Here is a 12348-nt window from a genome sequence, read left to right as displayed (position 1 = left end):
TTTATTTAATCACCGTCTGCATTTCTTTTTAATTTTCTTTTTCAGCGTGCTGTTGAAGATTGGAAGGCGGAGTACATGTTCCAACTGTTGTTCAATCCTTCGAACATGTTATGTTATGAAGACATGCCGCTTGAGCTATGAGATCTGATTGCGGACCTCGGCCTTACTTCCCTGTCGCAACCGCAGACGCAGTAACAATCATTTTGGCATTGTTTCTACTTGGTAAAAAGCATGTGTATGGACAAGAACTAGGGTTCATGTTGTGTACTGTGTGCTGTCTAAGGTATATAATGTATGAAAAGACTTTTGTTTTCTGTTGTTGTGTTTTTCGTCTACTTTTTGCAGCCGTGTTTATGGACGAATTTGTATCTGTATCTGTATTTTATATAAATAACTCATACAGTATATATATGTGTATATTTTTATTTTTGTTGACTTACACGTTCTGTGTGAACTGGCATTTTGTCACGCTTATATGTATCGTATGTGTCCCATAAACTGCATTGCATGTGATGCCGAACTTCTTCGTCCAACAAAAAGCACTGCATTTGTCTACAAGTTTGTGTTGCACCTATTTTTTTTGCTGCACTTTTGCCGCAGACCCTGTATTTCATGTGTGTATCCTGGAACTGCATTGCTTTATGATACTGCACTGCTTTGCCTAACCAAATGCACTGCTTTTGCCTAAAGATGCGTCCTGCAGTTATTTTTTTTTTCTTGTTTGTACTATAAGGTAGGGGGGTTGCCCCCCCCCCCATTTTTTTGGTTGTCTATAGATTTATATTTGATCTTTGTATTCCCTGTACTTAACGTACTACGTGCGTTAGGGCGAGGCCGAGCAGGGGAGGGAGGGGGGTCCCCACCCCCCTGCGAGGCCGAGCCTGGAACGAGCCGGAGCAGGCAGCAACACGGCGTGTCGCGGCGCCGCATGCGCACGCGAGTCCGTCACCACCCCGTCGCATCCCTGTCTATCTTAGGGGTGTGGCTCTGGGGTTGCCTGCGTCCTATTGTTGGAAAAATAGAATGTCCGCATTGCGCCTGTCAACCAAGCGCACTGCATGCGTTAGCGCGAGGCCGAGCAGGGGTGTGGGAAGGGGGGTCGTGACCCCCCTACACACTCCCCTGTGAGGCCGAGCCTGGAACGTGCCAGAGCAGGCGGCGACGCGGCGTGCCGCGGCGCTGCATGCGCAGGCGAGTCCGTCACACCCCGTCGCCTCCCTGTCTATCTTAGGGGTGTGGCTCTGGGGTTGCGTGTGTCCTATTGTTGGAAAAACAGAATCTCCGCACTGAGCCTGTCAACCAAGAGCACTTCGTGCGTTAGCGCGAGGCCGAGCAGGGGTGTGGGAGGGGGTCGTGACCCCCCTCCCCACCCCCTGCGAGGCCGAGCCTGGAACGCGCCGGAGCAGGCGGCGACGCGGCGTGTCGCGGCGCCGCATGCGCAGGCGAGTCCATCACACCCCGTCGCCTCCCTGTCTATCTTACGAGTGTGGCTCTGTGGTTCCGTGCGTCCTATTGTTGGAAAAACAGAATGTCCGCACTGCGCCTGTCAACCAAGCGCACTGTGTGCGTTAGCGCGAGGCCGAGCAGGGGGGTGGAAGGGGGGGTCATGACCCACCTACCCACCCCCCTGCGTGGCCGAGCCTGGAACGAGCCGGAGCAGGCGGCGACAAGGCGTGCCACGGCACCGCATGCGCAGGCGAGTCCGTCACACCCCGTCGCCTCCCTGTCTATCTTAGGGGTGTGGCTCTGGGTTGTGTGCGTCCTATTGTTGGAAAAACAGAATGTCCGCACTGCGCCTGTCAACCAAGCGCACTGCATGCGTTAGCGCGAGGCCGAGCAGGAGGTGAGAGGGGGGTCGTGACCCCCCATCCTCACCCCCCTGCGAGGCCAAGCCTGGAACAAGCCGGAGCAGGCGGCGACGCGGCGCCGCATGCGCAGGCGAGTCCGTCACACCCCGTGCGCCTGTCAACCCCGTTGCCATTGTAGCCAAGTGAAAAGATTCGCCGTGGTAGTGTTTTTGATTGGCTGGAAAAAATATTCGTCTAAGCGAACTGCAATGCTTTATTGACAGCACATCTTCCGTCCCATACCGGACTGCACAGCGGACTGCATTTTTTTAGGTGAGGGGGTACTGGAGTTACTTGCTAGTTGTGCGTCGTTGGGCTTTGTTTGTTTTTTGCCTGTGAGAATTTGTTGGGTCTGTTGGGGTGTAAGATGCATTGGGCCCAAGTCGGCCTGTGAGCACGGCTGGTTCCCAGTGTGTTGTGTGTGCGCTCTAATATTTAGTCCCACCTCGCCCGCGGAAGGCGCGCCCGACCTGTTTAGAAGCGTTGGCGAGGCATCTCTGTCGAACTCCTCTGGTTACTTGTTTGGGCGCTTATACACGACACTCGCTGCTCTATGCTCTCTGACCTGTGGGCCCATGTGTGCCCGGCCCCATGCATTGTGGCTCAGAACGGCTCACCTACGGTGGGTGCAGACCTATTACGGGAGTGGTTGGGGCCTAGTTGCAGCTGGGTGGTCAATTTTTTTCCTTATCTGAAGCATTTTTTTGGAGTATATATATTTCGTGGTAGTACAAATGATGTCATCTTTACTGCTTGCACCAATGTAGAGTACTGCACTATGCGTACCAAGTCTGTGTGTTGTGCACTGCATGAAAATTGCTGCAACCCCTCTCGTACTGCATTTATGCATGTACTGCACTTCATGTATACACTTTGTGAACTGCCTTATATTTGTTATGTGAACTGTATTCATGTTTGTTTATAATGGTCTGCGGATTATATTTTTTATAAATATTAATATTAATGTTCTTTTTCTATAATTACTTTTTGTGGACTGCATGTGTACAAATGTGTAATGCGTATTTTTTACCATTGTGAACTGCATTAATCTTTCTTTTTTAGGTATGAGTTGTTGTCAGATAACTTATTTTTTTAACGTTGTTTTTGAATATTTTTTGTATGTGAATAGTATTTTTTGATATCACACATTAAATTTTTCAAAGTTTTATGTATACTTGTTCTAACACAAACTAATTTCAGCGAAAGCAATTGATCACAACCAAACCAAACTAAGTAAAGTGAAACAATAGAAAGAAAATTTGATGATAATTCTAAAATGACATTGTATCTACAAAAGAAATGTTTGATATGAAGCAACGGACATAATCAAAAGCTTGCATACATGAAACAAAGAACAACACAATGACTAAAGTAAAATGAAACTAAAACATAGCCCTGATTATTTCTAGTTACTGTATTGGATTACAACCTTGTTCTTCTTCTGCTTTGCTTGTTTGTCTCTTTTTGCCCTGTCCAGACCCATTATGACATCATAGATGATTCTCCATGACTCATATGTTGCGAATGCATCTATTGCTGCATACTTGATAAGCTTTTCTGGCAGTGGGCAAAATCCCCACAGAGTATGGTCCTCCTTGCGGTTAATTTTTTTCTTCATGTCATGGTAGTGAATGTCTATCATCCTGCCGGCAACATCAGCCAAAGAGTCAAACTTCTTTTTATTGTATGGGTCTCTCCATTCCACCTGAATATCAATGTAGTTGTCGGAGTTAATCTCCAAACCAGATAGCTTCAGCTTGCTTTTGTCTCCTTCAATTTTGAACCCGACGAAGGTGTACTCACCATTCATGAGGAATTTGTCTAGTTCCATTGGCCTGCAAGATGTTTGTATATAGTGAATATAGTTTATTTTCCTAGAACTACCAATGTTTTTTTGGTTTTTCTGAAACTGAACTGCAATATGAATATCTGAATCTGTTGCATTGAGTAGTTGCTAATACTTTGTTCAGTGTAACTAGTAAATCTGATAATATTTTGCATAAACAATGCATGTTTTGTGCATGATTGTATTCTTGAACTAAATTTTATACATGTTTTGTATAGTAATGTTGCAGTTTTCTATTGTCCAGTCAAATAGTTTGTATTTGGTAAAACAAAATAAAACTGCGTGTATTGCTAGATCATATAATTCAAGAATTGAACACATGAGTGACATACATGGAGCCAGATGAAAAGTGTCAATGAATTCATATGCCATGCTTTTTAAAAATGAGAACCAAAGTTTAAATATTGGCAATTGCAGTGAAGAAAATTTAAAATCAATATTGACAAGCAATAGTACAGATTGATAGTTATTCTGACATGTCTTTAGCTGCAGAGATGTGGTAGACAAGGCATTCCTTTTCTACGCATAGCTGGAGCACTGCTGCCCGCTGTGGCTTCACGTAGTGCGTGTACTCGACATCAACGCCGATTAGTTTGACGGGCATTCCGCCGAGCTTCCTCCTGAGCGTGGACAGTATCTCGTCCATGTCTTCACCCTTGCTTGTGCAAATGACGTTGAGCTTGTGGTTGCCGTGGAGGTCGACGTCGTGGAGGTCCCTGGTGTACCTGCGGCGCTGCTTGTACAGAGGTGCATCCGCCATGACTCTGATCTGATCTCGCGTGTTTGTTCTGGAGAGAGAGGTTAGTGAAAGGAAGTGTGGAGAAGAAGATGCAATGGGGCTTTTTAGGGTACGAAGCAGTTGTGTTTTCTCCTCTGCTCTCCTTGACAGGACGTGGGAGAGGTGGAGCGGGGTGGTAGCGGGGTGGGGCTCTGTTTTTAGTTACGTGGCAACTACAGAGAGGTTCTGCTATGAGGAGGCTCTGTTAGTGCATTGGAAATCCGGAACGTCGTCGCCTCTTTTTTGGTGACTTGTTCAGGTATGCACGCAACTGTCAGAAAATGTGATGATTGTTTTCGGTGAATTTTCCTAGTAAGTGCACTTCTTTGCTATCATAATAGAACTGCGTACGTCCACATAGTGTACTGCATGGAAGTGAAATTTATTCTTCGTACACTGAATTATATCGGATTAGGATTCATACATATGTACGCACATTTAGTTTCTTGATGGAGTTCTTTCATGCAGTTCTTTATTTTATAACGGACTGCTTTGCTTAACTAACAGGGCTGCAATCTTCATTTTAGCCATACTGCAATGCAGTAGAAAGAGAACTGCTTTTCAGAGAAAAAGAATACTTTGTGCTTCCACGTGGAGAACTGCATTATTGTACGTCGCAGACTGCATTTGTACGTTGACTTCGGGCTTCCTGCGCTTTTATTTATTAATAGCGAACTGTAGTTTCTGGCAGTGCCCACGCACATTTTCTTTTGTTGTTGTTATTCATTTAAAAAATGTTTCTCATTTTTCTTTGATGTTTCATTTTGGAAGTTATTGTTTTTTCTTAGTTGGCCTTGTTGGGCCTGTGTTTGGGGAGTGAAGACGCATTGGGCCCAAGTCGGCCTGTGAGTACGGCTGGTTCCCGGTGCCTCGTGTGCGGCCTAATGTTTAGTCCCACCTCGCCCGCAGAAGGCGCGCCCGGCCTGTTTATAAGCGCTGGCGAGGCCGCCGTATCGAACTCCTCTGGTTACTTATTTGGGCACTTATACACGGCACTCTATGCTCTATGCTCTATGCTCTATGACCTGTGGGGCCATGTGTGCCCGGACCCATGCATTGTGACTCAGAACGACTCGCTTTCTGTGGGCATAGACCTACTACGAGACTGGCTGGGGCCGGGTGCACCTGTGGTGGTCAATTTTTTTTTGTATTTTTTATGTTAAGTATTTCTTTCAATGTAGGGGTGTGCACTGCTTAGTAAATCATCCATGCACTGCATTGATCAGGGTTCTGTACTGCATGTGCACGCATTCCGTACTACACATGTTTGCGCTACATTTTTGTGCACTGCATTGGTATCATTTTTCTTTATTGTTTTTCCTCTTACGTATCATTTTTTCTAGTGTACGGGTGTGCACTGCTTTGTTGCCTCTATGTGCACTGCATTCGTCATGGTCCTGTGCTGCAGGTGTACACATTTTGCACTACGTGCATGCTTCTTTGTGCTAAAGTTGTGATTGGTTATGCCAACGCTGCGGACTGCATGACTTACATTTGAGGAGTAGATCAGGTGCACTAATTCTGCTTTTGTGCACTGCGCGAGAGTGTTTCTCTTGTAGAACTTCATTTTGAGCATGTACTGCACTTCATGCCCACATATAATGAACTTCTTGGTAAGACTTTGTAGAACTGCACACATAAAATGGTCTGTGGATTATAATTTTTTAGAGAATTATTATTTAATGATCTACGGTTAGTTCGTGGGAATTTCTGCAGTCAAAGTCTTTGTAGAACTTCCTGGTAAGACTTTTTCTTTGGTAACATAAACCTTTATTGATTGTCCTTCATTCTTGGTAACATAATTTTCATTAACTCCCCTTTAACTTTCAGTTTTGACCTTTTTGCATTCCTCTTCTATAAATGTAGGCCAACTTCCACCCTTCCTTTGCAGTTCATTTCTCCTCTAGCCGCAACTTTTCTCCTTTCTCTAGCCTCTCTTTATTTTTTTCCTTTTCTAGGTTTTTGTTGCGATGGCTCCAGGCCCGTGCGCGAATCTCTCCTGCTGCGGCCATGGTTGTGGTGTGCTGACGCACTGCGATTGCTCAGCTTGCTCGCAGGCCCGTCGTGCTCGTCGTGGGGGGAAGGTATTGTGCCGAGCTAGGCGAGCGGAGCAGCTTTCATATGGCACAGTATTCACAAAAGGATTGGATATGGGCCACATCAACGTTTCTGCGTTCTATTCCGCCCTGCTTCGCCGTGGCCTTGGCCGCACAAGTCTTTTGTCCATCAGCTTACGCTAACAGATGTGGAGACTCACTACAAGATGGTGTTTTTCGCTTGATCTGATTTTTTCTTTGTGTTTTCTATTTTTTTTGTGTAATTCCATACTAGTCTGAACTTCTATTTTTTAGGAATGCACTTATTTTGTTTTATTGAAGTGTACTGCACTTTGTACTTACTAGCAAACATGCACGTGCGTTGCAACGGGAGAAAAAAAATAAATCACACGCCCCTACTCCGTCCCTAGTCTACTCGATTGTGGAATAAAATTCTGCGGCCAACCACATGCGGGTGTGGCCGAGGGTTGGTCGGCTCAGTTTTATTATTTCTAGTGTTCGTTATACTGCCATGGTTGAAAATGATTAAATCGGAAGTTTTTCCCTAAAAATTTAACCAAGTCATTTTAAGAGCATATTCATTTGTTGAGGGAAACAATGTGCCTTCCTAACTTTTCATGTAAAAATATCACTAATCTATTCCATAATCCTGGTGAGGGCATATTAATTATTACTTCTCAAATAAATAAGGTGATGGAATTTTGGAGTTTATTTAGCACTGTGAGTGTACCTGATTCTGCTCGAAACGGATAGGCAGCATATTATGCTCCCCAAGAATCAATTCATTTTTCTTTCACAAAAAATAATAAAAAGAAATCACTTCAACTTTTCGCCTCTCTATATTAGGTTAGCATTATTGAGCAACATCTAAACTCAATACTGAAACCACAAGGATATATTGCAAAGTTTTAGCCATGCACAACGCAATATGGGCTCATGGACTCCAGGTGTCAGTAGTAGTTGTGTAAGTGGAAGGCACATTACAATTAATCTAAATAAAAGAATAAGACATACTATTCACTTTTATGTACATTAATCCGCATGCATTAGAAAGAAGAAATTAAGACCTAAGAAAAAAATCAGACTTTGTCATTCGAATTTACATGAGAATGATTAAAAATATTAGTGCCGATTGAAAAAGCACAAAACACTCACTTACCATGTCTTGAAAAAAACACACTTCACCCCCTTTCTTTTTCTTCTCCACAGTCCATCTTCTCGCTGATCCATCTCTATCCTACCTCCTCGCCCGAGTTACATGACTGAAACCAAGTCAGTTTACTTGGCATCTAAAGTGTGTTTGCATTAACTTCTGAATATAAGTGAAAAGTTTCGACGGTTCAGCCGTTCATCAATAGTTATATTTGAAAAAAGTAGCATGCACATGTAAAATTGTTTGCTTCCATTTACCTTGAACACTAAATTCCCAGGCTTTCAAAAACAAATGGAGATACATGGAATTTTTTAGGCGCTAACTCCAATATATATAATACGAGTTTGAGTTAAACCTTAAGACATGTTCATGAACCAAATAATACCACAATAGCTTCAAATCGGAATAGTAAATAACTACAAATTGTCCAGGTGTATGCAATTGATCATCAAATCTGCAAAGCAATATGACATCGTTCCCAAAACATCTGTTTCAGAGACTAAAACGGATCTAGGCGAAAATTACTGGCCTCGTCACGGTCATGGTTGCCGTCACCAAATTCCAGGAAAAGCTGGCTAGATATCGTCTTCCCATAGCCAACATTGAGTAAAGTCATTGATGAAGAGATGCTGGTTAGGCAACAAATGCGACACCATCCTAATCAAATAAGGGCTTAAATTTCCATCATCCGCATATATGCAAGACTCTATACATGTATTCAATTGCCTCCAGGCCAGACGTTTTTGCATACTGGAAGTAGGGATATACTTGATATTCTATACATGTATTCGAGGAAAATGGTGAAGTTTTCGATATCCAAAAGCATCTCGAATGGAGACAACTCGTCAAATCTGTAGGTGCGGCAAACAACCCTCCAACTGCAGCATATTTCTCGTACTTAAATGATGTGACCAGAATAATAGATAGCATAGTTAAAAATAAAATCCCAAAAAAATTTACATCTTCTATAAAAGTGGATATTAATATCGTGGTGCACATTCAGAAAAGGCAAAATTTAAAATTTAAAACAATACACAGTTGAGTACTCACCATCCCGTTTGTCATCCAGCATGTGCTACATATTTACTTACATAAACAAAGCTGCTCAAACGTGCCCACACAGCAGCAGCAGTAGTAGGCTAGACATAAACTCCATTCTCTTATGATAATATATGACTATTCCGTCGAGCCGCATGATGATATACAACTCTGTTCTTAGCTATTTCATGGAAGTGATTAATTTCGACATAAGCATTATGTTCATCAGTTCATGAATATCTAGTTCTGTTCTCAACCAAGACTCTGGTAGCCAGTAGGGCATTCTACTAAATCCTGATCACACAACTAATGTCCAAGAGCAATTAGGAACAACCAGACCACAGAAGCATATAACTGTGTAAGCATAGACACCAGAGATGGAGCATTTTTCAAAAGTAACTCATTAGGCTTCAAATGTTTGTGTGAGGAGTAAATGATGTCACAGATGAACCTAAGGAAATATCATAGTCATATGTTCAAAGAAGACGAACAAATTAAAATCATGTAACTAAAGACATAGAAGAATCTTCTTATAAATAAATCAGGCAACCGATCTTTTGTCATATATTCAAAGAGCTAAGTTTGAATGACTCTTCTATATTATACGATGCTCTGGGCCAACAGATAAATAAGAGCCAAAAATAGAGTATTATTAAAATTGCATGCATGCCTTATATATACCGTGGGTTATTCTTGAGAAAAATCATGGCTCATGCCTCATGACATTTAGAAGAAAATTTTGGATAACATGTAGGTGCTAGCAGCCTAGCACTTTGCAGAAGGTACAACCTTACAGGTTCACTCAAGCAAAACTATAAGTGTGTAAACAGGCTTGACAATACAACACAATAGCCTTCCTTGTGTAAGCGTGGTTCTCATCCCATGGCAATGGTGGAGAACATGTTTGATATTTAAGGCGAACATGAATTTGGAAAATCAAGTAAAATATCTATGAGTTCCTTTTTCTTGTGATGACAAGTATCTATGCATTCCTTTACATACTATCAGAAAAGGCATCGTTTAAATTTTCAAGGATATGACATTAAGATGCTTATTGATCTCTGGAAAATCCTCCATAGGGTCACACACAAGACCTCTGGGTAGACATGAAGGATTGACCAGTGGAGCACACCTTGCTCATCCAACTCGGCTTCTCCAGTCAGTTGATGCTGCTTTCCCAAATCTCGGCCTTCTCTTCTCTATAGCAGCTGAGAGATTCTAACTACATCTAGCCCAGTCAATGACATACATCAGACATTTTTAAAGGAAAATAGATACCCCAAATCACAACGAACATTACCTATGCCGCGGATAGGGCATTTGCATGAGCCAGCGCTGCACGGGACTGCAACGACTGCACCTTCATCCCGGCACCACTGCACCGGCACCACGCCATTCCGAATCTGGTCGACTGGGAATATTTCTACTAAACTTTAAACCCTTAGGTCATCAGTCAGGCAATGAGAAACTGATAGTACATACAACCAGTTTACTAGGTAACATGAACTTCAACAATAGTAGCAGGATATTTGCAGCAGGTACTCATGTGATAGGCCAAAGGTATCGAGCAATAGCGAGAAACTGATAATACATACAACCAATTTACTGGATAACATGAACTTCAACAATAGTAGCAGGATATTTGCAGCAGGTACTCACGTGATAGGCCAAAGGAAACATCAAGCAATAGCTTCCAGCATTAACATCTATAGAGCACAGGGGCAAATTAGAAACGTTATCTCTTCTATATCAGCCCAAATTAAAAACTAACTGCAAGATAGCTCTACCATATCAAGTTCAGTTGACGGAAGCTCTCTTTAGGAAAGCATCAGTTGAGCCTTTGTTTGTTCTCTAGCTTGTCTTGTGTACCAAGAGCAGGCCCTTCCTCCCTTGGTGCACTAGAAATTCCTGCACAAAGAATAGAAACCATCAGTGGGTAAAACCTCAACCAACTCCTAGCTAGTAAACCTTGCTGTAGCCATTTGAGGAAGTTGTGCATAACTCCTTCTGGATTACTCCTATGAATCTCCCTAGAATGAAGAAGGGGCGCCAAAGTGCACACCCGCCAACAAAGCCTGACCAGTACCTCTGATGTAGATTTCTAAGCACACCACCTGCATTGATTAAGGACCAAGCAGAAACTTACTACCTCGGCCACAGTTCATGTGTGTGGTGGACAGAGAATCATAGCAGTCGTATAAGATACCTGCTCCAGTTGCAGCAGGGGCCCTGAAAACAGGAACTGAAGGCGCCGCCACCGACGCAGCTACAAGATTCTTTGCAGCCTGTGACACATAAAAATTAACCCGGTCGAATACTGTAATTATATTCAACAACGGCAACAGCAACAGCAATCGCAGCCCCTAATTTAAGTGGCTCAGAATTTAATCAGTAGCACAAGCCAAAAATTAAAGGGGCATCGATCTAAAACACAGTCAGCAGACAGTGCCTTGCAGTTGCAGTTTCAACATCAATAAGCATCAAGTAATAAATGTAAAAAATAAACCTCTGGGTTCCTTTCGAAAGAAATAACCCTGCTAAACCCAGCGAACAAAGCGAAATCATCATATCATAGAGTAAAAGCAACGCAAGCAAATTCAAAAAGACCCCCTGGTTTTCTCTAGCTCATCTTGGGTACCAATCAGCGAAGCAAACCTATGTTTTATAAATGTGTCACTTCTACACCTCTGAACATGAATCATCTAACAACCAAAAGAGTGATGAAACTCGTCAGCCCTAACTACAGATGTGGAAGCTAATCTGACTCCTAAAAGCTCCTGCAACCTACAAACAGTAGCAACACAGAATGTCCAAGAACATCCTCACGTGCGACGGCGAAGACATCCATCATCGTGCGGGCTGACGGGCGACGGGCGGAGCTAGAGGAAGTGATGGGAGCAAAGGGAATTGGCTAGCCGGCCGGTCGCCAAACGGGTCGATGAGATGGCTCCATCTGCTGCTCCCCCGCTTCCGCCAGATCCACCCCCTCCCTCATGTTTCCCGAGCTAATACTCCTCGTCCGATGGCTCCACATCTGCTCCCTGCCTCCATCGATGGCTCCACTTTGATCCAAATCAGAGAAGGACGACTGCAGGAGGTTGGAGATCGAGGAGACTGATTGGGGACGGATGGGGAAGGGATGGAGAACAGGGCGGTGATTGGACGGAGAGGACGGCCGGCTGAGCGTGGCGGTGGCGGATGGCCGGAGAGGCCGGCGCGCGTAGCGGCGGCGGCGGTGCCGTACCTGTGCGCATCAAGGAGAGCCCGTGATCGTGGTTTTTTTCGCAAATCTGCTCGCTCGTGCGTTTTTATGACTGCGGGTTGATTACTCAGAACTACATGGGTTTTCTGCAAAAATGAAACGTTTTCTCTGTTCAGCACTTAAAAAGGGACTATGGGTTTAATAAGCAGAACCACAGGGACGTTTTTGCAAAAAGGCCACGACGTTGAGCGGGCGGGCAGAAGCGATAGCCGCTTTATTACTAGGGAAAGATATGTTGTTTTTATTTTTTTGCTTGTGTGTGTGGAGCTCGTGTTTTATTTTGCATGGTTACAATATGTGAACTGCTTAGATACTGATGAGAAGTAATAGTTTCCATAATTTTCCCCGCTTGTACGTTGTGTACTAC

General features: G+C 43.7%; 1 long non-coding RNA gene across 3 annotated transcripts; it reads right to left on the bottom strand.

Annotated features, from left to right (window-relative positions):
* Nucleotides 1-9577: 9577 nt before the first annotated feature.
* Nucleotides 9578-12047, bottom strand: LOC123096959 (uncharacterized). 3 transcript variants are annotated; one of them, XR_006446816.1, is made up of 6 exons: nucleotides 11546-12047; nucleotides 10926-11004; nucleotides 10507-10833; nucleotides 10379-10425; nucleotides 10020-10150; nucleotides 9578-9947 (listed from the first exon to the last, which is right to left on the bottom strand). It is a non-coding gene; the product is annotated as an uncharacterized lncRNA (long non-coding RNA). The 3 variants fall into 3 exon arrangements; XR_006446817.1 differs by having other exon boundaries at nucleotides 9578-9941; nucleotides 10020-10145; nucleotides 11546-12046; XR_006446815.1 differs by having other exon boundaries at nucleotides 10020-10145; nucleotides 11546-12045.
* Between the last annotated feature and the right edge of the window lie 301 nt (nucleotides 12048-12348).

Source organism: Triticum aestivum, chromosome 4D (genome assembly GCF_018294505.1).
Source record: "Triticum aestivum cultivar Chinese Spring chromosome 4D, IWGSC CS RefSeq v2.1, whole genome shotgun sequence".
Taxonomy (NCBI): domain Eukaryota; kingdom Viridiplantae; phylum Streptophyta; class Magnoliopsida; order Poales; family Poaceae; genus Triticum; species Triticum aestivum.
This window is presented reverse-complemented; position numbering and strand designations above follow the sequence as displayed.